Source organism: Crotalus tigris, unplaced genomic scaffold, assembly GCF_016545835.1.
Source record: "Crotalus tigris isolate CLP2741 ecotype Arizona unplaced genomic scaffold, ASM1654583v1 scf7180000019173.45859301935:6455823, whole genome shotgun sequence".
NCBI classification, from domain to species: domain Eukaryota; kingdom Metazoa; phylum Chordata; class Lepidosauria; order Squamata; family Viperidae; genus Crotalus; species Crotalus tigris.
This window is the reverse complement of record NW_024097414.1, coordinates 1,832,189-1,860,095: the sequence shown is the minus strand read 5'-3', so window position 1 is coordinate 1,860,095 and position 27,907 is coordinate 1,832,189. Positions and strand designations below refer to the sequence as shown.

The 27,907-nt window shown below is 42.4% G+C and overlaps 1 long non-coding RNA gene across 1 annotated transcript in view; it reads right to left on the bottom strand.

The window, feature by feature from the left end:
- Positions 1–27,907, bottom strand: part of LOC120315869 — a 75,091-nt gene that overhangs the window by 38,049 nt on the left and 9,135 nt on the right. The window contains exon 3 of the long non-coding RNA XR_005558805.1: positions 16,016–16,170. This is a non-coding gene — a long non-coding RNA (uncharacterized LOC120315869). The remainder of the gene's footprint in view (positions 1–16,015; positions 16,171–27,907) is intronic.

Here is a 27,907-nt window from a genome sequence, read left to right as displayed (position 1 = left end):
GCTTTGCCACGCAGCGCTCTCCTGATCCTTTAACGCCGTTATTAAAATCTCACTCAGAAGGTTTCGTTTTAATGCCCAACCTGTCTACCTCTCTCGACAGCCTTAATTTTTCACCTGTGACATTTACACAGTCGCCTCTGACAGCTTCCTTCAGCAATGGGAGAAACCACACAGTGGCATTTTTGGGGGGGGGGGAATTGCTGGCATTTTGTTTTCTTTGTATTCCTGAAAACAAAATTGCAGTGAGATTGTGTGTGTGTGTGGTAAGATAAATGCACCCACCATGCCTGCTTTCTACTTCTTAGGCAGGTGTGCTATTCTCATACTGCAGGAAGCTGGTCTCCCCAGTTGCTCACAACTCTGATCAGTTCTTTCCAAATGACATTTGAGTATTCATATCCGCCTCCAAACAGATTAGGCGTAGGCTGTAAATCAGAGGAGATTAACTTGGCAAAACATTGTGCCATATGCAGCTGTTCCCATTTCCCGTGTGAGGGAGATTATTAAACTATAGTTCAAGGTATGGCGGCAGCATTGTGAACGCAGGGACCCAATGGGAGGCGGGTTTTATGCTCAGGACCAAAATGGGTATTGGAACTCCTAACATCCTTTTTTAATGTTTAAAAATATGATCTTTAATGTTTAAAAATATGATATTTAATGTTTAAAAATATGATATTCTCCAAAGCGCCTGAAGGCAGGACAAGAAGCAACGGATGGAAACTCATCAAGGAGAGAAGCAACCTAGAACTAAGGAGAAACTTCCTGACAGTTAGAACAATTAACCAGTGGAACAACCTGCCTCTAGAAACGGTGAATGCTCCAACACTGGAAGTTTTTAAGAAGAGACTGGACAGCCATTTGTCCGAAATGATGTAGGGTTTCCTGCCTGAGCAGGGGTTGGACTCGATGACCTCCAAGGTCCCTTCCAACTTTATTATTATTATTGTTGTTGTTGTTGTTGTTGTTGTTGTTAAATGATAAATGTCCGATAGATGTTGGAAAAGTAAACATAAGTCAGGCACGTATTATCATGTTTGGTGGACATGTGATAAAGTAAAGAATTATTGGAAAAAGATACATATTTGGTTAGAAAATATATTGGAGAACATGTAGATTTTAAATCTGAACTTTTTTTATTAGATATAATGCCAGAAAAGACTAACAAACAAAGGCTATATTTGATTTTATACATCACAACCGCGGCAAGAATATTATTTGCGCAATATTGGAAAAATGAAGGAATATCACCAGATGAAGAAATAATAAAAAAAATACTAGAATGCGCAGAGATGGACAGATTGACTAGGAGACTGAAAGAAAAAGAAGAAACAGGATATTATCAAACGTGGGACTTATCTTACCGATGGCTAGAGGAAAGAATAAAGGATTAGGAATTAAATATGTATTCGCGTATTTAAACTCAGGCAGCACGTTGGTTGAAAAATTATTATTGTATGTATGGAAAAAAAATTAATAAAACCTTATAAAAAAGAAGATGAATTCCTAACATCCATCCAATCTCATTGTCACAACTTTAGGTGTCGTCGGCTGATTTGCTGAATGGCAGTTGTCAGGAGCAAAGAATCAAGACCGTCTGTTAAGTTGCAGCATAGAAGATTTATTCATACCTATACAGGTAACGCCACAACATACAGCCGCCACTCAGCCCAAAATTTCTACAGCTAAGTGAGACATTTGTTAAGTGAAAATTTGCCCCCTTTGACCACCGTTGTTAAATGAATCACGGCAGTTGTTAAATTGGTAACACGGTTGTTAAGTGAATCCGGCTTCCGCGTTGACTTTGCTGGTCAGAAGGTGGCAAAAGGGAGTGTGTGTCATGTGACCCTGGGACACTGCAAACCATCATAAATACGAGTCAGTTGCCAAGTGTCTGAAGTTGGATTGCGTGAAAATGCCACGAAGCTTGTGCAAAAATCCGTCGTAAGTCGTGTTTTTTCAGTGCCATTGTAACTCCAGTCACTAAATGAACTGTTGTAAGTCGAGGACTCACCTATAAACAGTCGTAAGTTGAGGATGACTCTGTTTCTCCTGTTTTTCATTCATTAGTTCTGGGTGGACTTCTGGAGCATCCAGGAAAGGGGCCTTTCCTATCCTCTGCAGGACATTTGAAGTTTCCTCCCCAAAAAAACATCCCATCATTTCTCTCTTCTCCGGGAAAAACAAAACCAAAACCAACTCCTTCTGGTTTGTTTTTTTTTTCCCCTTAGCATATGGTTCTTCACATGCTTCCCACCTTCCTCCATACTTTCTATATTTAGCAAGTCCGGATGGGGAAATAACAAAGATGAGGAAGAAATCGGAATTCTCGGGCAGAAGCTGTGGGGCTGTTCCAAGTATTCTTTTCCTTGACAGTTTCCATGACAACAGCCCAAAGAAGTCTATCTTCTTAAGTGGCAAATGGCTGCCTTGGGGAGTTAAGATGATGAAGGAATTTACATTGCGGTAACGCTAAAGGGAAACAACCCCAAGTTCCTCTTCTCATTACAGGCAGTCCTCAACTTACAACCATTCCGTTAGTGACTGAAGTTATAAAGGCAATGAAACGAGTGACTTAGGACTGTTTTTCACACCGACGACTGTTGCGGCATCCCCGTGGTCACATGATCGAAATTCAAATGCTTGGCAACCGACGCATATTTATGACGTCCTGAAATCGTGTGGTCCCCTTTTGCGACCTTCTGACAAGCAAAGTCAGATTCACTTCACAAACATAACACTGCACAACTGTGGCAAGAAAGGCCATAAAATAGGCAAAACTCACTTCACAAATGTCTCGCTTACCGACAGAAATTTGGGGCTCGTTTGTGGTTGTATGCCAAGGACTATCTGTGTGGCGTTGACCAGTGTGTCTCAACCATGGACGCTTGAAGACTTCAACTCCCAGAATTCCTTGAGTACCAACTGGAAAGCTACTAAAATGGATGCCCTGTTTATGGATGTTTCAAAAGAATCAGGGAAAAACCCAGAGCCCCTTCAAATATTGTGGCACTGAGGAGAGCTACTTGGCACATAAACTATTTTCAGCTTTTTGAAAAGTTTCTTTTTAAAGAAGCAGTTATCTGCAAGTCAACCACAGCTGAATAACTGAAGGCTAATGTCATGGTTCGACAGATGAAACTCTTCAAGGCATTGTTTACCTTAAAGAATCTTTATTTGAGTAGCATAGCATCAGCACTAACATAGTTGAAGCCAAAAACTGAGTTCCCCTCCCCTGAACACATAGTATCAAAACACAATTCCCTCCTCCAATTAACAGTTATAAATCACATTCTCCAATTAGTTTGAAATGCAGGCTTCCCCTCCAGTTCTCCAGGCTGCCAATTCTTATCATCTCTTATTTCAATAACCTTGGTTCTTATACTAGGTTCAGTATTGTTATGTCTAGCTAAACTCTCATGCACATTCCTCCCCTCTGCATCATCTAACTCTAACTAAGAGTAAAACATAAGAAGAAAATGGTTGTATCTCCATCAGTTGTCAAAGCAAAAACATCCGATGTTAGCAGCATTGACAGCTAAAACATATGAGGAACATTTGTAGGAATTGGCTATGTCTAGTTTAATGAAAAGCAGGGCTAGAGGAGACATGATAGCACTGTTCCAATATCTCAGAGGTTGCCACAAAGAAAAGGGGGTGAACTTATTTCCCAAAGCACCAGAAGGCAACACAAGAACTATAGATGGAAACTAATCAAGGAGAGAAGCAACCTAGAACTAAAGAGAAATTTCCTAACAGGAAGAACAATCAACCAGTGGAATGGCTTGCCTCCAGAAGTTGTGGGTGCTCCATCATTGGAGGTTTTCAAAAACCAGATGGTATAAGTTCTCCTGCCTTAAGCAGGGAGCTGGACTAGAAGACCTCTGAGGTCCTTCCAACTCTTGTTATTCTGTTAATCCAGGGGTCAAAGCCCACAAGCTACAGCTCATCTTGAATTGATCTGTTTTGTCCAGGCATTTCAACTCTTTGGTTGATCTTTTTGGGAAATTAATTTGCAGTTAGAATGAGCACGAATAGTGTGACAATCGTAATGGGAAACTTACATTGTCTCTAGTGCATGTATTATTTACTATTGGGCTTTTAGCTTTCTATTTGCATACAAGCTGCATCTTCGCCAAGCTGTAACATAGGCTGATAAGTCATTTTAATGAATCCACCGCTGTACAGATGGCCTACGCAAATAAATGTCCCCAGCACCAAACCATGAAGACTGATGGAAAGCATTTAGGGGTTTTTATAACTTTTTTTTAGGACAGATAATTTAACTTCCACCACCTCATCCCTTCTTAATTAAAGAAAGTTGGTGGATAGTTTAGTTGCTTGACAGTGTCCTTCTCAATTAAAACCAAACAATAAACTTCTGAAATGAAGATATTCTTTGCCTAAGTCAGTGGTTGAAATATTACCTTGGGCATTGTCCACACTGGTGGGATCAAAAGATGGGTTTTTTTTTTTAAGGAGGTGACCAACCAGGACCTTCTTAAAAGGTCCCAGAAATATCCCCCTCCTGAAGTGAAGAATTTACCACTTCCTTGAAACCACCTAATTGTCATGATACTGGAGGTTTTCACTAACCAGGAGGGACAGGGATCTGATTCAGGAGTCTCCAAACTTGTCAACTTCAAGACTTGTGGACTTCAATTCTCATGGCTGAGGAATTCTGGGAGTTGAAGTCCACAAGTCTTAAAGTTGACAAGTTTGGAGAGCCCTGGTTTAACTGATAGGTAGTTGCACTGAGATATTCGCCACTATTGGAAACTGAGAATCCTGTCCGCTTCATCAGGTCCAACAGGATTGAACAATTTCCAGACAACTGGCTAAGACCTTTTTCTCGGGCATCTCACACGGACCCGCATAACACATGGGTTCCAACTGGGAATGAATCTGAGTGATTTTTGTCATCAAGTGTTCCACCCATTCCTTTGCACGGCCTTGAAGATGGTCACTCAAGCCTTCCTGTACCAGATCAAACCAGGTGATCCCAAACAAGGCCATGGCTGACACACTGGGACACAGTAAGGGCAGAGAAAGGAATTCCTCAACAGTAGGGGTCTTCAAACTTGGCCTTTTTGTGACTTGTGGACTTCAGCTCCCAGAATTCCTCAGCCAGCATGCCCTGCTGAGGAATTCTGGGAGTTGAAGTCCACAAGTCATAAAAGGGCCAAGTCTGAAGACCCCTGCTCAACAGGAATGTTAAATTGTTGTCACAGTTGAGCAAAGAACTTCTGAGATTCAGTGATGGCTTTGGTCAGCTGCATATATTTATGGGTGTCCATTTGCAGATAAGCCAACTCCCTTCCCCCCCCCCAATATATTCTGAAGGGCTTCATTTGTTTTCCTGTTTTGTATCAATAAATGTCATTTTCCAGAACAGATTCCATTTTACAGTAGGTTTTCACAGTTCTCTATCCACGGGTGGCACATTATTCACAGTGATTTGGTTCAGTTTATCCGCAAGTACATATAGGTACTTTTAAAAGATACTACCATATAGACTCAGGTATAAGCCAATTTGGGGGAGGGGGGGTATTTTAGAGTCTAACATTCTCGGCTTACTCTCTAGTTGAGTTTCACAATCCTGCTAAGCTTTATTAGAGTTCATTTGGTTAGTTATTGTGACTGTGAGCATAGGGCAAATCTAGCCTGTTGAGTATGGCCAAAGCTATTTTTGTGAAGCAAAGAAAAAAAGAGAAAAAGGTGGTATCAGGCTTAAAATGAGATGTGTAAACTTGACTTTTCTAAATTAAATTGTCAGCAAAGGTCTGTTGTGAAACAACCGCTTAAATAAGAACGATTAAGAAAATACTTAAAGAAACAACCCACCGATCCCATCCAGGACCCGATTTTCAAATGTGAACTCTATACTGTATATAGGCAAATTAGTATAAACAAGATTTGGACCTCTTTTTTATACCCTTCCAACATTAAAGGAGAAAACTTGCACGATACTCCTTTGAGTTTCTACGATAGGATGTTTGCTTAATATACAAACAGACCGCTCAAGAGTATTTATCTGGGCACATCACACAATAGTGTTGTGAATAATGATGGCCTGATACTTGGAATTAAAATTTATGAGTTCTTGCTGCTTGCTGCGCTGAGGCAGATGGGGATCCAATCCTACACAACCCGAAGGTTATTTGGGGGGTGTGTGTGCAGTGGGTGATCTTGCTTTCTGTAAAGCACAATGAAGCGGTATATAAGTACTATTGCTAGTGTTATCTCATCAGTTCATGGACACAGGATCTGACTTCTTAGGCTAGTAGTATTTGGAGGTGGGTTTGGGGGGCAAATATACTTGTGAAACAGTTAGATATGAAAGAAGTCTACGCCTGGCTTGATTTTAGGAGGCAACTAGTAGGTTTAGAGGGGTTTTTTCTCTCTCTTCTCTTTTCCTTTTAAATTAAACCCTTGCGACAGCTTGTATCAGCACAACATTTCTCTTGAGGCTTTGGGCTGGCTGTACTTTGCGACATACTCGGGGGAGTGATAGAATGTAATATAGCAAGGCTGTCTGGAACTCTACTGCATTACAAGTGGCAGTGAGACTTCTTTTTTTCTTCCAAAAACACCTTGAAGGAAGGAAGGAAGGAAGGAAGGGGGGAACGAAGGAAAGAGAAGGAAGGAAGGAGAAGGAAGGAAGGAGAGAAAAGGAAGAGAGAAGAAAGAACAGGAGAAAGGGAAGGAAGGAAAGAGAAAGAAAGAGAAAGAAAGAAAGAAAGAAAGAAAGAAAGAAAGAAAGAAAGAAAGAAAGAAAAAAAAAAGGAAGGAAGGAAGGAAGGAAGGAAGGGAAGGAAGGAAGGAAGGAAGGAAGAAGAAGATACTTCTTGTCTTTTTTCTTTCTTTCCTATTTTTCTTTTACTTTCTTCTTTTCTTGCACTTGCAGATTTCTGTTCAATTTATTTCTCTTTCCATTTTCTCACTTGATATTAGTTTATATCTTTTCAAAAAATCTTTAATAAAATTCTGTGAACTAAAGAACTTCACTCTCTCGATAAATATCCTATAATTTGCTCGGCCTAATCTTAGACATCAAGCACTCAGCAGGTAAAATTTTATTTGCCGGGCGATCGTGTCCAAGCACATCTTGTAATGGAACACAATGCAGAAGGTCTTGATGGAATGGTTGCAGTTGCAGTTTTATGCCAGCAAGTAAGTGATAGGAAGATGCGAACCTACATCAAGATGTAAATAGAACTCAGAACATAGAAACACAGGGGGGAGGGTCCTCAGAGGTCTTCTAGTCCAACCCCCTGTTTAAGGTAGGAGAACTTACACCATCCCGATCCCATGGTAGTCCAGTCTATTTTTGAAAACCTCCAATGATGGAGCACCCATAACTCAGGAAAGTAACCTATTCCATTTATTAATTGTTCTCTCTGTCGTAAAAAATTTCTTTAATTCCAGTGGGAGCTCTCTTTAATAAGCTTCCACCCATTACTTCTTTTCCTACTCTAGATGCTATGCAGAATGAGTCAATCCCAACTTCTCTGTGTGATCAGGGGACTAGAGGGCTAAAACATATAAAGAACGGTTGCTGGAATTGGCTATGTCTACTTTAATGAAGAGAAGGATGAGGGGTGACATGATAGCAGCCTTCCAATATCTCGGGGGCTGCCACAAAGAAGAGGGAGTCAAGCTATTCTCCAAAGCCCCTGAAGGCAGGACAAGAAAAAATGGATGGAAACTCATCAAGAAGAAAAACAACCTAGAACTAAGGAGAAATTTCCTGACAGTTAGAATAAATAACCCAGTGGAACAACCTGCCTCCAGAAGTTGTGAATGCTCCAACACTGGACGTTTTTAAGAAGAGATTGGACAACCAAAAATGTATCTGAAATGTATAGGGTTTCCTGCCTGAGCAGGGGGTTGGACTAAAAGACTTCCAAGGTCCCTTCCAACTATTCCACTCTACTCTCTACTCTACTCTAATCTACTTATTCTATTCTATTCTACTCTACTCTACGCTACTCTACGCTACTCTACCTATTCTATTCTAGTCTACTCTACTCTACTCTACTCTACCTACTCTACTCTACTCTACTCTATTCTATGACTTCCCCACAAGTATTGGAAGAGTTATTCTATTTTCCCGGGATGCTTCTCTTTGAGAGGCTAGATATACCTAGTTCTCTCAACTCTTCCTCATATAATTTAGCCTCCAGACTCCTTGTTATCTTTGTTGCTCTTCTCTGTATACTTTCTAGAGTCTCCGCATCTTTTTTTGTATTATGGTGACCAGAACGGGACCCAGTATTCCAACTGTGGCCTCACTAGTGCAGTATAAATCTTGAACGTAAACTCAAGATGAAAATTGGTAAGTAATGAACATTTTTACGGGAAAGAGTGTAGGAGACATCTGCTGCAACTGAAATCAAATGTTATTCTTGCCGTCTAACTCCATCAGAGCTTTTGATATTAAATCCTTCCAAAAACTGGTCTTCATATTTTGAGAGGGCAAAACGAGAAGAGGGGTTTCTCCTTAGGTGTTCAAAAAATATATTTAGGAGCACGGGAAGAATTCCAGATAGCTGTCAGGTGCAAAGAAATCAGGACCAATTTAGATGATTTACTGCTCAATCCTATACAAAAGAATATATAATCAACTAAGGTTCAGTACTAAATTGACATCAGATAAGGGTCAACGGAATTCAGGAGGAGCTGGATTAAAAGACCATTTGTGGCAATGTAAGGATTCTAAACTGATGACCTGTTTAACTTCACCACCCAGTTCTGCCTTCTCTTTTCCTCCAATATCTGGGAAATTGCAATCAAAGCTTTCCCAGCCCACAGAAGGAAAAGAGAGATGCTAACTCTGTATGCTGCCAGTGGCCCAGACAATGAGACCACTGTGTATTGTAGTTTATTTTACCCTGACACAAATTTAGAAAAGGAGGAGAAAAACAGAGCCGAAAATGAGTGATCCCTGCACCTCATTTAATAAACAGACAATTCAACCTTGAAGGCACATAATGCAAAAGGGGGGAAAAAAGATTGCAGCAATTTGCTGGGCAAAAATTGCTAGAACAAAACAAAAAACCTGCCTGCCTGTTGGCTTTTTAATTCCAAACATTCATGTTGATTTTTCAAGCTCCGGGTATTGGATACGAATCTGCCAGGAGAGTTGGAAGAGATAGGACAAAAATAAATGCATTATTTTGGCATGACTAAAATTACACTTCGGAACTGACATAGAAGCCATTGCTTTTCTTAGAGCAATTTGTGTTGGCTTGACGCTTAGGCAAGCTTCTGAATTATGCTGAATTCATCACAGGACCAGGCTTGACGCTTGGCAGGGTTTACTTCGTGAAAGAAGTTTTATACCCCACATTCATGGCTGCTTTCCTAAGTCTCTTTCCCAAGTGAATCCAACACAGGAAACAAAGATTTAAATCTCAGTCAAAGTTGAAAGTGTTCTTTGAGAAGACCCAGTTGCACTAAAGATTTGTTCATCCTTGGCAACAGTTGTCAAAGAGAGGTTGGGCCGTGTTGACCTTGTCTTCTTTAAACAATATCCCTATTGAAATGAAATCAAATCAGATAATTATGGTTAATTAAATACTCTGGGAAACTAGAGTTCTCCAACCAGTAGGTCATTTCCGGGGGGGGGGAAACAATGAGAGGCTCTCGAGATAGAAAAAAAGGTTCTTGAGATAGAAAAAAAATGAGGCTTAGAAAGGCACATTCATCTTCATTTGTTCAAATGCCCATTTTGCAAACATAAAACATGGAACAACAGAGTTGGAAGGGACCTTGCAGGTCTTCTAGTCCAACCCCCTGCTCAGACAGGAAGCCTTGTACCATTTCAGACAAATGGTTGTCCAGTTCCTTCTTAAAAACTTCCAGTGTTGGAGCATTCACAACTTTTGGTTAACTGTTCTGTCAGGAAATTTCTTCTCAGTTCCAGGTTGTTTTTCTCCTTGATGAGTTTCCATCGGTTGCTTCTTGTCCTGCCTTCAGGTGCTTTGGAGAATAGCTTGACTCCCTCTTCTTTGGGGCAGCCCCTGAGATACTGGAAGGCTGCTATCCTGTCCCCCCTCGTCCTTCTCTTCGTTAAACTAGACATACCCAATTCCAGCAACCGTTCCTTGTATGTTTTAGCCTCCAGTCCCCTAATCATCTTTGTTGCTCTTCTCTGCACTCTTTCCAGAGTCTCAAAATCAGTAATCAATCACACCTCCCCTGCTAAAAGCAACTTTAAGACACAGAGGAGATCCATGAAAAGGCCCATGGACCTTGATTGGGCAAATCCTTTGAAGTGTAGATGGGCCCTGCAGTTCAAATCAGTTTAAGCATTGATGATGATGATGATGATGATGATGATGATGATGGGAGGGACCTTGAAGGTCATCTAGTCTAGTGTTTCCCAAACTTGACAATTTTAAGGCATGTGGACTTCAACTCCCAGAATTCCACAGCCAGCGTTGCTGGCTGTGGAATTCTGGGAGTTGAAGTCCACATGCCTTAAAATTGTCAAGTTTGGGAAACACTGTTCTAGTCCAACCCCCTGCTCAGGCAGGAAACCCTATATCATGTCAGACAAATGGCTATCCAGTCTCTTCATAAAAACATCCAGTGTTGGAGCATTCACAGTTTCTGAGGCAGGCTGTTCCACTGGTTAATTGTTCTAACTGTCAGGAAGTTTCTCCTTAGTTCTAGGTTGCTTCTCTCCTTGATTAGTTTCCACCCGTTGCTTCTTGTCCTGCCTTCAGGTGCTTTGGAAAATAGCTTGACTCCCTCTTCTTTGGGGCAGCCCCTGAGATATTGGAAGGCTGCTATCCTGTCCCCCCCCCCCGGTCCTTCTCTTCATTAAACTAGACCTACCCAATTCCAGCAACCATTCTTCCTATGTTTTAGCCTCCAGTTCCCTAATCATCTTTGTTGCTCTCCTCTGCAAGTCAAGTCTTGTTGCCAGGCAAGGTGGCTTATTCTCCTGGAGGAAGATTGCAACGTTTCCTTAAAGCTTCTCCCTCTTCTCGCCCGCAGGGGTTTCCAGAGAGACCAAAGCAAACGGAACAGACAGAGCTGTCAGTGGAAAAGGTGAGATCTAATGTACTGAAGCAAGTTCTCCCGAGCCCTCGGCTTCCTTTGATTGACAGCTAGGGGGAAAAAAGCAAACCACCAGCAGATATGCCTCTAAATCAAAATTGTCCGCTTGAGCAGAAATGATGTTGGTTTTGATCACGAGGCGAATCTGTCAGTGTCTGTTTTCTGCTCTTGCTATTTTCGATGGTGGAGTTCAACTCTGTCTTCCTGACATCCCATTACTGGAAAAGCCTGCTCCAGCTGCACAATAACCCTGCGGGATGCAGACGGAGGTTTTACAGGGTGCATGCTGGGCTGGAAAGCTTCGGGTAGAGCTGAATGTTCATTAAGAGAGGGCTAGATCTCAGCTACTTTGCTTTGCCTTGGGTGTGTAACATGCAGAGTAATCCCTTGCACCTTAAACTTAAAAACACTCTCTAAATGTAAAAAAAAAAAAGGGGGGGGTGATCTTCCTCCCTTACAAGAGGGATTTTTAAGCTTGGTTGCTCCTCTATAAATAAAGGAATTCAATTTCCATATCGGATCCCACATTCCGTCTGAAGCGGTACGCCTCTCAGTGCTGCCGGAGCACCTGGCTGACTTTATCAAGCCACGGAAGCTCGTTAGAATCCGACAGACTGTCAGGTGCGAAGGATGGGGAGGGGCCGTACGTTAAGTTGCAGCACAGAAGATTTATTATTCAGGCTTGTACACAACATTCTAGTCAACGGATGGTCAGCACTAAACTGGCGCTAGATAAAGGTCAACAGAATTTGAGGGGAGCTGACTTGAAGCATTTGTGACAACATAAGGACTCTAAGCTGATGACATGTTTAACTCTGCCCCCCACAGCTCTGCCTGCTCCTCTCCTTCATAGACATAGGAATCCCCCTCAAAGGTCTTTAGCAACCTTCCATTTTGGGCTGGGTTTCTCTACAACTGGTCTCAGTCTTGAGAAAACTAAATTTAGTTTATTTATTTAAAAGGTTTATATAGCTGCCCTTCTTCCAACCAACCCCGGGGAGCTCCCGATCAGATTGTCCTATAAAATCATATTAAAACTATAAAACTAAGCCCATTAAAACACTAAAAAAAATCTGGTGTCAAATCAAAGCTCTGATGTGTGACTATCTAGTCTCCTCTCAAAACTTGGAGAAAATGTCAGGTCTTCAAAGCTTTATGGAAGGCTAGGAGGGTTGAGGGTTGAATGCGCCAGGCTAGAGACTGGGAGTTCTAGTTCCACCTGAGACATGAAGCCAATTGGATGACTTTGGCCTGGTCCCTGTCCCTCAGCCTGGAGAAGAAGGTGGTGTCATGCCTCCGTCCGAGCCTGACTCTGAGGATGACATGGAGTTCCCTGTTGAGGGCCAGGAGGGGGTGTCTGTGGCTTCGGAGGACTGTGGGGAAGAGCAGGCTGAAGCAGGCCAGGGCCCTTCAAGTTTGGAACAGAGAAGGCAGAGCTCAGGCGAGGAGCAAGGCCCCTCCCCACCAGATCCCAGAACAAGGAGAGCAGAGAGGAGGAAGGAACAACGGAGGCAGGCTCACTTGCTTGGGAGGAGAGCGTCCCGCCCCACTTCACAAGGCACACCTGGGGAGTAGGTATTTAAGGAGACGCTGTAGGGTGGGGCATTTGCCGGGAACAAACGTGAACTCTTGTGATGTGAGCTCTTGTACCTGGACTCTTTGTATTTTGGATCAAGTTTGTTTCCTGCTGAGTTCTCCTTGCTGTCCTCAGTTTTGCAGTTTGCAGGTTACAGGCAAGCTGGGCGTGGAAAAGATCATACTTTGTTATCTGTTTTACTTTAAAGAACTGTTTAACTCCGTTGACTGTTTGATTGAACTTGTGCCAGCATATGTGGGGGCTGTTGGGTGAATGTTGGCAGTGCTTACAAAGACAATTATTCTGACCAGCTAAGTGCTTTGCCTCCGTTCGGGGCCCTGGGTCATCACAGATGGCAAGAGCCAACCGTTTCCCACATCTTGCCAAGAAAAATGCCAGGAATAACAAATTAAACCAAAACGTCACAATAGAGAACCAGTTTTGATAGAGGCTAAGGCACCAGGCTAGAAACCAAGAGACAAGAAAGTTGGTGATCCTGGGTACCTAGTTAGGGAGGAATTAGGGAATCTAGTTAGGGCGACTGGGAGTTCTAAATCCCACCGTAGACATGAAGACAGCTGGGGGACCTTGGGCCGGGCACTCTCTCTATCAGTCCTCAGAAGCAGACAATGGCAAATCATTTTTGAAAAACCTTGTCAAGAAAACTGCAGAGCTTAGTCCAAGCATTCGCCCCAAGTTGACTTGACTCAAAGGCACCCTCCCCCCAAAAATGAGGAAGACCACAACTACAGTGTCCGTTGCATTCTTCAACTGAAGCCATGATTTGCATTTTAGAATTTCCAATGAGTTTCCCTCGTCACCTTTGGCGGAGCTGACGGATGACATGCACGGAGACATTCGGTAAGACGATAGGGCACAGACACAAAGCACGAAGGATAATTTTTGTTGAAATGCGAGGGGCCGAAAATGACTTACACATCTTTGCTTCACAGTTTGTGGAGCACAATTTCACTTAAAGCCTAAATCCATCATTGTGGAGGGGGATTTTTTTTTTCATCAGAATGCATCCAATATCCAGCCATAAATATGAAGAAGAGTGTTGAGTCAAAGGGAGGCATGCAAGTAAACAGAACAAAAACAAAATTCACAATTGCAAAGAGGCTGCCAGCGACACTCAAGATATTGGGGGGGGGGGGAGAGAAAAGAAGATTGAGCTCCCCACTCCTGCCATATAAGGAGCATAAAAATACTTCAACAGAACAACAACAACATCATCAAAAAAACATCCATAGGAGAAGCATTTTACTCATTGCAAAACTAATATGCTGGTTAGCCTGTCAAAACTCATATTCATTTCAAGGTTGGGTGATTACGAAAAAGGCAAACAAACGGAATCATATTTAACTGAGATGCAAAATAAAGAATGATTTTTTTTCTTCAAATACAATGCCTCAGTGGGAACAAATATTGATTGTTGTTGTGCTTAAAACTCCAGTAGAACTTATAAAAACCATCTCTTGTGGTCTTTTTCACCCAAGAGGCAGAAAGGAGAAAAAAGGGAATTACTTATTGCTTGGTTTGAAATTATTCCAGCAACGCAGCCCTACTATGCCTGTAGTTAAACCTCACATCTAAGTCAACAGCAAGAGATAGTTAAACTTAATTTACAATATCTGATTCCAAGGATGATGCATAATATATAGAGAACACTTCACAAGGTCGTTACGTCCTAGATCGAGCAGCTGGATTCACCGAGATGGGAACATAGTTTAATTTGAATAACCACAGCTTATTTTTTTGTGGTTTAATGCAAGGGTCTCCAAACCTGGCAAATTTAAGACTTGTGGACTTCAACTCCCAGAATTCCTCAGTCAGCCATCTAGTCAACTAACAGTCAGCGTTAAACTGGCTGGCTGAGGAATTCTGGGAGTTGAAGTCCACAAGTCTTAAAGTTGCCAGGTTTGAAGTGCCCTGTTTTTAGTGTGTTGTGTAATCACAATACAAACAGCACTAAAAAAAAAATCACGGCACAATATAAACAAGATTGTGTCAAATGTTCCAATCGTTATTTAACAGTGCCATTATCATGTATCACTGTTGAACTTTACACAATGGCCATTAAACAATGTCAAGACCAGGGGTAGGCAACCTTGGTTCTTTTATGACTTGTGGATTTCAACTCCCAGAATTCCTGAGCCAGCCACGCTGAGGGGAAAGGGAGAGGTTTCCAAGCTGAGCCATGCTGGCTCAGGAATTCTGGGAGTTGAAGTCCACGAGTCATAAAAGAGCCAAGGTTGCCTACCCGTGGTCAAGACCATTCTTCCTTAGCACACAACGAAGATTCATTCATCCCATTTCTAATACCACCCATCTCCTCCAGGTGATGCTGGGTTGTTTACCATCAAAAGGACATCATAATACCAAAGGTGAATACGAACAAAGTTGAAAACAGAATGTAAAAGGTTAGGGTTCAAAATTAGACGTTAGAAAGGTGGAGAGGACATCTTCAGGATGGCAGGCATCCCTGAGGTTGCATATGACTCTTTCACACACACTCTTTCACACACAAACGCATGCAGGGACGCACACACCAATTGGCAGAGCCAAGTCCAAACACTCTTTCTGAAGGCCAGAAGATGGGACCCGCCTTACCTCTAAGGGTTAGGTGTTCCAAAGGGTGGGATGATGGCAGAGTGGGTTCTCTTCCTGGATCCTGCCATGAAAATTCTTTAATTGGTGGGATCTGCGACATGCCTTCCCTGACTGACAAGGTGGGATGGGACGATGTCTGGTTGAGTTCCCGTCTCTCATAGGGTAGGAACCCTCCATATTCATTCCTTTAAGGTTCACATAGGACAAGGCTGAACATGGGTGGAACTGATGCTCCTGTAGATACCTGGGAGCTGAGCCAAGTAGATAAACATCTATTCTTTGAACTGAATGCAGAAATGGCTAAATGCTAGGGGCAAACAAGTCCCTCTATTTTGAACTGTTTGAAACTCCTAAGCAGTGGTGGGATTCAAATACGTGAACAACCAGTTCTCTGTGTGGATGTGGCTTCCAGAAGTCTGTTCTAGGCCTGGGCAACAAAAAATTAGCTACCTGTTCTGCTGAACTGGTGCAAACTTGCTGAATCCCACCACTGCTCCTAAGTCATCTTCAAAAACAGCCCTACAGAGAATTCATTGCTGTAGTCTAACCACAGCAAGACAAAGCCCAGTTTGAGAAGCCACACAAATTGTGCTTCCTTCAGTGAACCATAAGCAAACAACACCCATTCTCCCAAGTGGGGCTTTGTAGAGGCTTTACCAGCCGCTGAATTTATCTAGCTTCAAGAAGCAAGCAAATACATCAGGATTAAGTTGAAAAACCCAACAAAACATCATAAATGCAGACAGGAAGACTCACCAGATGTTCTAAGAAAATTTGTCAACTTTGAGTTAAACAACAAAATCTTCACACAAGGGGGGTGATTTCAGCAGCCACAATCAAGCCGTGCTTGGTCTCCAAATCTCAGTGGCCTCTGGCCCCATCCAAATACAGCTGGTCCTCGTCAGGTGACACTGAAATATAATAAATGGAATGTTCGTTAGTTAATCATACCTGACTTTGCTTCCTTGGAGAGTTTGCTATCACATTAAACAATGATTTGTAAGGTACGACACAACAGTAAACCACTGTCATTTTCAGGCAAGGGCAAACAGTGGTCAGTGAACAGCAGATGGGTTATGTGGTTGGCATTTCATTGAGATACTACGTGAAAGTTGTTTAATTGTAGAACCAGTGGTGCAATTCAGCCAGTTTGTACCAGTTCGGCAGAACCGGTAGCTAATTTTTTGTTGCCCAGGCCCAGAATGGACTTCTGGAAGCGGCATCCATGCAGAGAACTGGTTGTTGACATATCTGAATCTCACCACTCCTTCCTTCCTTCCTTCCTTCCTTCCTTCCTTCCTTCCTTCCTTCCTTCCTTCCTTCCTTCCTTCCTTCCTTCCTTCCTTCTTTCCTTCCTTCCTATGGTGCGATTCAGCCAGTTTGTACCAGTTCGGTAGAACTGGTAGCTAATTTTTTGTTGCCCAGGCCCAGAATGGACTTCCGGAAGTGGCATCCATGCAGAGAACCAGTTATTCACATATTTGAATCCCACCACTGTGTAGAACTAAAATTGTAGTAATGTATTAATCAGTATTCAACTACAGGTAGTCCTTGACTTACCACCACAACTGAGCCCCAACATTTCTCTCGCTAAGTAAAATATTTGTGAAGTGAGTTTTGCCTATTTTACGACTTTTCTTGCCAAAGTTGTTAAGTGAACCACTGCTGTTGTTACGTGAGTAACACGGTTGTTAGGTGAATCTGGCTTCCCCTCATTGACTTTGCTTGTCAAAAGGTCGCAAAAGGGGATGACATGACCCCGGGACACTGCAAACCGTCATAAGTACATGCCAGTTGCCGAGCCTCCGAATTTTGATCACGTGACCAGGGGGAGGCTGCAACGGTCATAAGTGCGAAAACTGGTCATAAGTCACTTTTTTCCAGTGCCATTGTAATTCCAGTCACTAAACAAATGATTGTAAGTCAGGGGTGTCACACTGCCGGCCTGTGGGCCGGATGCGTCATGCCGAAACCGCACCCACTCCAGCTCTGGCAATAGGGGAAAAGTCGTGATACGTCGCGACACATCACGTGATGTTGCGCGTTTGACACCCCTGTTGTAAGTCAAGGATTACCTGTATTATATTGGCCATACTTTTTTTAAAAAAAAAAATCTGGAAAGAGATTTTAAGCTCTCAGCTTTAGCCCTGGTTCCGTGTTCGTTCTCCTGCGTGCCTCCTCCTCTTTCTCCTCTGCAGTCATAATAATAAACTTATTAATCAACTTGATCCAGGCCAATTAATTTGGAAACTATTCTCCCTGCAGGGTAACTTTTGCCCTGGGGCAACACAACTGGCTTCAGAAGGGGACTGTCACACTCCAAAAAAGAGCTGTCCATCATTGCAGAAAAGTCAGCTTCTAAGAGGCGGATGTAAAACCCAAAAGCCGGTTCTTCAAAACACTGGAATGGGGAAACAACATGCATTGGAGCTATTTCCAAGGCCGAGCTCTGAATTATTCAGGAGTTCTCCTCCTTGCTACCCCCCACCTCCCCACCTCACCCCCATTTTAATTCACCTGCCTTTCAGTTCCTCATCAAAACCAACAGCAGTTTGCACAGTTTTTAAATTGTCTTGATAACCCTCCGGGAAATGTACCAGCCGCGTGGCAGCAGAATACAAATAGGAAATGGGTTTGCATAAAGCAGCTTCCATAGATCATCCTGACACCTGTTTTGGGGCTTTGGGAAGGATGAGTTGTGGGGCAAGGGAGGTGGGTCAAGGGCTAGGAAAACAAAGTGGCTACCCCATCCAATGGTCAAAGGGGACATTTGCTCCTCTTGGCCATCAAGACTCCGTTGGGTTCTCCATGAATACAGAAGAGATGGATTCTGTCAAAGGAGTCTTCTCCAGATTCGAGACATTCTTGGTTGGCATCATATGAATGGCCTGCCAATCTCAGGATTATGTGCTCTGCGGGCCAAAAGAGAAGCTTGCCCACCCCTTGAGTAAAAAGATGGGGTCGGGGGTTGCTTATACAGGGGCCAGAAGAGATGGGAAGTCTTCACTCAAGAAGGATGAAAGATTGCACAGCTTTTCTTCCCAACAATATGGACAAGGTTACCATGGTCTTCTTTCACAATGCTATTTGGGCTTCCCAGCCTGACCTAGTTTAGCCTCTGCTAAAATGTTCTCCCCGCTGCAAGTTCAGGAATAGTCTCTTTCAGAACCACGTTTTGGACTGCATTTGAATCCGAGACACTTTTGTTCCCACCATCCTTTTCTGACAGTCATATAGGAAAGGACACTGGTGTAAATTTCCGCCTTAGAGAAGGACCTACTAAGGACCTTTTAGTTTTGCAGGGAAAGGTTGAGGACCACAAGCTGGAGGCACAAAATCATTTAGACAGAGAGAGGGGAAAAACATGGAGAAGTGCACTGATGGTGTTGCTTAGTTGAGTCATGAAACGTCCGCAAGAAAACCACCAAGCTCAGAGAGCACCAAGGACCCCACAGTTCAACCTACAAATGTTCTCTTCTATCCAGGGAGAGAAAGTTTAGCTGAGCACCATTCCTCCTCAGAAACCTCTACTCTACCGTGCTATGTCCATCTTCTTCTCTATGGTAACGTTGTCTTCTTCAAGTTGACCTTTCTCTCCTGCTGAGTGTGTCTTCTTCACAGCAATATGGACAGGGTTTACCACGTTGTTTGGACTTTCCAGCCTGACCTATGGGCCTGGGGTTCCCAGACAAGTCTCCCTTTCAAGTACTAACCAGACTTGACCCTGCTTAGCTTCTAAGCCTAAACAAAGTCTGTGAAGTGCTCCCACCTGCTGGGACATTAGTCAGCAAAGGATAACGTTTAGAGATTGCCACTTTCTGGCTGGTTCCAACGGATAAAAGCAGGCGGACTTAATAAGCAAGGTCAAACACACCTGAAATTCCGATGAGGAGAAGCAAAGTGTGAGCTGCAGGGCCCGGAGAGACTTTTAAAATGTCAAGGTGTAAGGAAGATAAATGAAAGCTCTCAAAATGGAAGGCAAAACACATCAGCAGTTGTCTACAAGTCAATACTTGCTCATGAATAATATATTCATTTTTGTTAGGGTAGGCCTTTTTGCAATCAGGGCTGTTTTCAATCAACATGTGCATAAAGAATGGATCTAACCAGCAGCTTTTGCAGGCAGAACGTGGTGCTGATGAGAGAGAGAGAGAGAGAGAGAGAGAGAGAGAGAGAGAATGAGAATCTCTGCATATCTAAGATTGTAGATTTATCCCTTACGCATGTGCACAAAAATGCGGTAGAGCTTGGTTCACAACACTATCCCTAACGTCTTGCAGATTTTGACACAACTGAAAGCCACCAATAGCCAAACAGCTATTTTTTGCCCTATGTTGTAATTGAATTTACCCTTATTCAGGACTCACGCAACAGAGTGGACAAATTTAGAAGGCTGAGCTTTTGCTAAACCACAAACAAATGAATCATGTTAGACTAAGCAATTGGAGGCATTTCATCTTTAAACTGACACGGTGAAGTGTTTTGTGCAGTGGTGGGATTCAGCCAGTTCGCACCACTTTGGCAGAACCCTTCCAACTGTATATTATTATTATTGTTGTTGTTATTCTACCCACTCACTTCCACCCTCATACTGGCTGGGGAATTCTGGGAGTCAAAGTCCATAAGTCTTAAAAGTTGCCAAGTTTGGAGACCCCATCAACTTAATAGAGTCTGATCCAGATTTTCAAGATGTTTCCACAATTCTGGAAAAAGTTTTACAAGCTGATGTTAGACCATCAAAGGAAAGTCAACTGACTTTGTCCAACCAGTCCATGGGAGAATCAGGTAGCCAGCTCCATCTGAATGAACAAACCAATCATAAAACTTTCCAGCACATACCCAACTTTTCACGTAGAGAATATAAATTACTTCCTTTAATTGCCTTATGCGGATGTATCACTGAACTGTTTTGACTTGCCCAGAACTAATCATCTGTCAAAAAGATATTTTGCAGCCAAGCAGATAGCTTAATTGGATATTTAATTTAACTGTGAAGCTTTGTTCTTTCCTATTTCACATTTTGTTCCTTAATTTTTTAAGGTTTTCCCCCCCCCTCTTTCCTTAGCCCATCATTTCACTCTTTGCTTTTCTACAAATGATTCAGGACTTGGATGAACGATGCTTGCATTTCTAACTTCCGCTCTGTTCATTTCGGAGCCCATAATTTTCTCCTGCCTTTCTCCAATATACGAGACACAAATGAGAAATATCAAGTTAATTAGATTCGTATTCATTAATCATACTCTCAAATGAACCTTTAGGTGATATGATGGGCCTGTTAAAATAATGTTGGAAGGGCGAGTCTCTTGAGGCCAATCGCTCAGCTGAACGTGCAAGGTGACAAACAATATTTTAGCAAACACCTTGTAAAACAAAAGATATAAACAAGGCACTTTAAAAAAAACTACTAATAAAATTGTTAACATTTAAAAGCCCTGCTAAATCTCATAGCTATTCTTGTAAAAAATAATAATAACATATTGTCAATAAAAAGGCTATAGTGATGAAAAACAGCCAACAGGAAAACAGCAGATTGAAACAATCAAAGGATCCATCAAGCCGTCGATAAAAAACAAGAAGTGCCCAAAACTTCGCAACTTAATGTGAAATGAGGATCCACAGTCAGAAGAAGCTTAAAAGTTTTAAAGCCGTAAAAAAAAATCTGTGCAGAAAATACCCTGGATGGGGTATCATAGTTTAATATCTTGATGTAGGCGTTCCTGGACTGGATCTGTTGGGCTCTGTTGGGTTTCTAGGTTTAGTGACTATGGTTTAATGACAACAGATTTCTTTACATTTCACTGGCAACTGTGGTTGATTATCTTCAGAGGCAAGATCACAGACTGCAGACAATTGAGCAAGGATTGACCGACTACCTGCTTTTATAGCCATGGTCAATAAGCCCTAAAGCCCAACATAGCATAGGTCAGTCAGCCTTCCATAATCTGTGTGAGTCTAGTCTTTCTAAGCGGCTGCCCCCAAGAAGAGGGGTCAACCTATTCTCCAAAGCACCTGAAGGCAGGATAAGAAGCAACAGATGGAAACTCATCAAGGAGAGAAGCAACCTAGAACTAAGGAGAAACTTCCTGACAGTTAGAACAGTTAACCAGTGGAACAACCTGCCTCCAGAAGTGGTGAGTGCTCCAACACTGGAAGTTTTTAAGAAGAGACTGGACAAGCATTTGTCTGAAATGGTATAGGGTTTCCTGCCTGAGTAGGGGGTTAGACTAGAAGATCTCCAAGGCCCCTTCCAACTCTGTTATTCTGGGTCAACCTGTTTTCCAAAGCACCAGAAGGCAGGACAAGAAGCAATGGATGGAAACTAATCAAGGAGAGAAGCAACCTAGAACTAAGGAGAAATTTCCTGGCAGTCAGAACAATTAACCAGTGGAATGACTTGCCTCCAGAAGTTGTGAGTACTCCGTCACTGGAGGTTTTTAAGAAGAGACTGGACAAGCATTTGTCTGAATTGGTGTAAGTTTTCCTGCTTGAGCAGGGGGTTGGACTAGAAGACCTCCAAGGTAACTTCCAACTCTGTTATTTTGTTATAGGTTGAAGCTGCCATGCTTAAAGATGAAGCAGGCACGTAAACAGGGTGGACAAAACTCGGGAATCTTGTTTGAAAGATCCCTTCGGGGAGGCCATTAAGAAGGAACCGAGTTGTTAAGGAAACCAAGGAAAAATGTCACTTGAAGAAGGCCAAAGAAATTGGGTCTGGGCACATGGGAAACCCCTCCCCAAATCCCACCCCTACCAGACATGTAAAGGCAAGAGTTGCAAGGCCAGTTTTGCCAATCAACAAATCAAGGACTTTGAAGGATAAAAGGAATCCTGAAACGTATCCATTCTTTGAATCATCTTTGGATCCAGATTTGGCAGATTCTGTTCCTCTGGCGAGTACCTGCCAGCAGTAGGACATGAGCAAGTGTAGGTGTGTGTGTGAGAGAGTGTGTGTGTGTGTGTGTGTGTGCAGAAATGAGAAAGAGCAAATCACCAGTAAGGAGTTGCTATTATTTTAAATGTGAGGGAGCGACCATAAGCCCACCGCCTGAGACAACATGTAAAACTAGGAAAATTAGACAGTCCGTCATCTGAGATGGTTTGATGGTTCCTACTTTGGGTATGGGAAGGAGCAGAGGTCTTTCAAGGTCCGTCCCAATCTACTGATTTTAAAATGGCTAATAATAGTAGTAGTAGTAGTAGTAGTAGTAGTAGTAGTCGTAGTAGTAGTAGTCGTAGTAGTAGTAGTAATAAAAAAGTTGGAAGGGACCTTGGAAGTCATCTAGTCCAACCCCCTGCTCAGCCAGGAAACCCTATACCATTTCTGACAAATGGCTGTCCATTCTCTTCTTAAAAACTTCCAGTGTTGGAGCATTCATCGCTTCTGGAGGCAGGTTGTTCCATTGGTTAATTGTTCTCACTGCCAGGAAGTTTCTCCTTACTTCTAGGTTGCTTCTCTCTTTGGTTAGTTTCCATCCGTTGCTTCTTGTCCTGCCATCATGTGCTTTGGAGAATAACTTGACTCCCTCTTCTTTGGGGCAGCCCCTGAGATATTAGAACGCTGCTATCACCGTCCTTCTCTTTATTAAACTAGATAGACCCAATTCCAGCAACCGTTCCTTATATGCTTTAGCCTCCAGTCCCCTGATGATCTTTGTTGCTCTTCTCTGCACTCTTTCTAGAGTCTCAACATCTTTTTTACATCATGGTGACCAAAACTGGATGCCGTATTCAAAGTGTGGCCTTACCAAGGTATTGTAAAGTGGTATTAATAGTTCACGTGATCTTGGAGATTAATAGGGATTGTGTTTTCATACTGGTGTACCAGGCATGGGTTGTTCTCAGAAAGCAAAATTCTCTCATCTCAGCAATGTTTGGCTTCCAACTCACAAGATCAGAGATGCACAACCATTTGTTAGACAGGAGCTGTGATGAGTGTGGCAAAGAGGCAAAGTATTTAAGAGTATATCACTCGTGGGCGGGGATCCGATTTTCTGCTTCTTTGCTTCCTGGGAGTTTGAAGTTTTTATTTATGTTCTTTTAAACCATTCAGCCTATTTGGGGGCAAACACATTGTGTGTGTGTGTGTGTGTGTGTGTGTGTGTGTGTGTGTGTGTCCTGACTGAAACACAGTGGGAAACCGCAAAACTGATTTTCAAGCCAGGAGAATTGAGGAAAAATACTGGAGCCACTAAAAAAAAAAGAGAGGGAGAGAGTTCAAGGTTGACTAGCTCTGTTATAAATATCCCCATCAACGTTGGAACTTGATTTTAATTTATTTTATAGCATGTATGTGAGATCAGCACATTGTCAACTAAGGAAAACACACGGAATGTACACAGGACATTTATATCCCGTGGCATATGGCAAATGGGATAAAGAGCATATGAAATTGAATAAATTACATCAAATGGGATGCTTGTGGTTTTATTGTCAAACCTTCTCATCAAGCAGCTGCTCCTCTATGGAGTCACATGACCGCCCACAACATCCCCATTTGCCATCTGATCTGCACACAACCCTGGGCTTTCCATTGTCTAGCCAATGAAACATTTGTCTACTCGTATTCTCTGACACGGTATTCTTCAAACTTGGTTGTTGTTTTTTTTTGCAGACGTTTCATTGCTCCGACTACTGTAGGTAACTTCATCAGTTCTAGAAGGGAGTGGGGTATGGGAGGAGGAGGAGGAGGAGGAGGAGGAGAACTGTGGGGTCCTTGGTGCTCTCTGAACTGAACTTGGTTGTTGTTGTTTTTTTTGCAGAGGTTTCATTACCCCAAATAGGTAACTTCATCAGTGCTAGAAGGAAATAACCCCACTGATAATGTTACCTAGTTGGGTAATAAAATGTCTGCAAGAAAACAACCAAGCTCAGTGATTACCAAGGATCCCTCACTTCAGCCCTGAGCTACAAATATTCTCTTTTATCATTATGGTATTCTTGTTTGGCTAAACAGAGAAAATCTTATGTGACACGATGGCTTATAGCCAGATGCCTTAAAGATGGGAATTCCAGTCTCATTTACTGTCATTAACTAGGAGCTACCTGTAAACCAATAACACAGTTGGAAGGCACCTTGGAGGTCTTCTAGTCTAACCCCCTGCTCAAGCAGGAAACCCCCATACCATTTCAAACAAATGAGTGTCCAATCTCGTCTTTAAAACCTCCAGTTTTGAAGCACCCACAACCTCTCGAGGTAAGCTGTTCTACCAATTAATTGTTCTCACTGTCGGGAAATTCCTCCTTAGTTCTAGGTTGCTTCTCTCCTTGCTTAGTTTCCATCCATTGCTTCTTGTCCTGCCTTCAGGCGCTTTGGAGAATAGCTTGACTCCCCCTTCTTTGTGGCAGCCCCTGAGATATTGAAACACTACTATCATGTCACCCCTGGTCTTCTTTTCTCTAGACTAGACATCCCAATTCCTGCAATTGTTCTTCATATGTTTTAGCCTCCAGTCCCCTGATCATCTTTGTTGCTCTTCTCTGCACTCCTTCCAGAGTCTCAACATTTTTTTCGTATCATGGTGACCAAAACTGGATGCAATACTCCAAGTGTGATCTTACCAAGGCATTATAAAGTGGCACTAGCAAGTGGTACTATATTCCACATTAAGCAAATATCAAGCATCAGATTTGGTTGGGTGGAGAAACTCACCAACCCTCTCAGCTGTAAAAAGAAAACCAAGAAGTGCCGTTCTAATGCATTCTTTGCATTAAACGGCACTTTATTATTATTTTTTAAAATAGCTCAAGCACTTCATTTCAAGCAGTCTCTGGATTGTTAAAAGGCAGTTGAGGAAAAGGATTTGTTTATTTTCACCCTTGCCAGGTGCTGTAGCCCTCTGACCCTCTGCTACAATTCTATATTTATAGCAATCGTCTTTCTTTATTAATATTCATGGTGTCCATTTCCTTGAAGCGTTTCACAATTCAACACACCACCAGCACGTGTTGCTTTGCATCTCATCTATATTTTAGCATGAACAAACAGCATCACGTCTGAATTTTAAGCCTCGATCCAAACATTAAAGAAGGAGGAGGAGGAGGAGGAGGAGGAGGAGGAGGAGGAGGAGGAGAAGAAGAAGAAGAAGAAGCGGTTTTGGATGGATGCTCAAACATTGTTCCAGTTTGTTGGCATGGACTTTATGGAATTCAGAGTTGGTGATAAAGCCAAACTTTTCGTTGTTGTTGTTGTTGTTGTTGTGTGTCTGTTTGTTTCGTTTAAGCCTTGAGAGATGGAGACCTGCTTTTAGCAGATGGCAGTTTGAAAATGTATCTGTTTATCCAAAGAAGGAATCCAGAAGAGATTTTGCCCAGGGAAACCATAAGTGGGGATAGATAATTCAGTTCACAATGCATCCAAAGCAATTTGAGAAGAAATAAAAGGAACAAAGAAAAGATGATGATGATGATGATGATAAACTAGAATGTTCCAATTTCATCAGCATTGTGAGACTCAGTTTCCAATGTCAGCCATTTTGTGAGAATACCCACATTCCAAATAGAAGCGAGCATAATAAAGCTGCTTTCCCCCATTAGCGAGAGGATGAAAAAAAACATTTTCATGTGGACCTCCTGCTTTAAAAAATATGGTATTTATAATGCCTGGTATGTTGGAGAAGACTCTTGAGAGTCCCTTGGAGTGGAAGGAGATCCAATCAGTCAATCCTAAAGAAGAATAGAATAGAATAGAATAGAGTAGAGTAGAGTAGAGTAGAGTAGAGTAGAGTAGAGTAGAGTAGAGTAGAGTAGATGGAAGGGACTTGGAGGTCATCTAGTCCAACTCCCCGCTCAGGCAGGAGATCCTATACCATTCCAGACAAATGGTTGTCCAGTCTCTTCTTAAAAACTTCCAGTGTTGGAACAGTCTGAAGGCGGGCTGTTCCACTAGTTAATTGTTCCAACTATCAGGAAATTTCTCCTAGGTTCTAGGTTGCTTCTCTCCTTGATTAGTTTCCATCTGTTGTTTCTTGCCCTGCTTTCAGGTGCTTTGGGAAAGAGGTTGACCCCCCCCCACCTCTTCTTTGTGGCAGCCCCTTAGATATTGCAACACTGCTATCATTTCTCCCTCCCTCCAATTTCCCAGGAATCCCCAAATGTCAATACTAATTGATTCCCTAAATGATGTCAGAATTAAGGTGCCATTTTAAGCATGGCCAATTTACAACTGAATGCAAATTAAATCACGGTGGTGAGATGGCAATTACTCTTTATCGGAAGCGCAAAGAAAGAAGGTAAAAGATGAGAAGAGCTGATGAAACTCAAAATGGGTAAAATCATTCCTTCATTTCGTACCCATCAATCAGTACTGTCATTGATTTCAACTCTCAGGGTCGGGGCTGAGAAAAAATAAATAAAACTACATTATTCAATCTTGGCACGGATTCAAGTCCTGCCGGCGATTATTTAGGAATAAGTCTCACCAAAACCAAAAGCCATCTCAGAAATATGGTGTGTTTGTCTTTCGTGTGTCTTTTTTTTTTTTTTTTGTTTCCGACTTTGCAAATATTCCAAACCCACAGTTTCTTGCACTGCCAAAGACATTAATTTGTTTACAAATAAGATAAATCATAACAAGAAAAGCAGAGAAATCAGAATCTGTTCTGCTGGAGGATAATTAACAGGGATTTCATTCAGACAAGCTTTAGAGAAACAATAAAATCTAGCACAGCCTGGATTAAAGGCAATTACGAGGCAAATTGGTTTTGCTGGTGATCTAGCTAATTAATCCACACCCTTAACTCAGATTGGTTGACTTTTTAATTATCAGATAATCTCACCCATAAGGCAAGTGTTTCTTATTCATTCTGGTCTTTGACAGGCATGTCCATTTCGAGAAAAATAAGAAGTCTGATGCCCTCCAGATGTTTAGAATAGAGCTCCCACGAGCCTCTGATCATTGGCTTTTATGTGAACTGCAGCCCAAAATATCTAGAAGACTGTTGAGGTTTTGTGTAGGGGTCTGTTGTAATTCTGTGTCATGGCTAAACCACTGGACAAATGTTGTGCAGGCAATATCCCAGTCTGAAGAGAAACTCCGTGCTACTTACACTCATGGAGTCAAAGCATTAGAAAAGAACCTGGAGGTCTTCTAGTCTACCTGTGTTTGTTCAGCAATCTTCAGACCATCCCACTCAAATGTTACCCAGGCTTTGCTTAAAAGTCTCCAATGATGGAGCACTCATAATTCTAGGAGGTAAGCTGTTCCATCGCTTCATTCTTCCCCCAGCCAGGAAGGTTTAATGATTTAACAGCTAAGCAGCTTATGTAAAGATGTAATGAAATGAGGATGATGCAATAATAGGAATGACTCAGCAGGCGTGTGTATCCCTTTAAGAGTCTGAGTATAAAAGGGAAGTTTTTTGCAGGAGTTTCTCTCTCTCGTCCGTTTGACGAAATCAAGAAGCTGAAGAGCAGACCAACATTCACCATCAAACTGCCAGTCCACGAGCTGGATGTGACACGCGGAAGCCGCACCCACCCCAGTCCGGCAAGGGGAAAAAAGTTGTGATATGTTGTGACACGTCACGTGACACGGCGAGTTTGACACCCCTGCTCTAGTGTAAGCAAGACTGGAAGTCAAATGCAAGTTTGGATACAAAAAGTGAGGCAACCAGCCAAGTGAGAATCCAAGGCACCTTCCAAGAACAA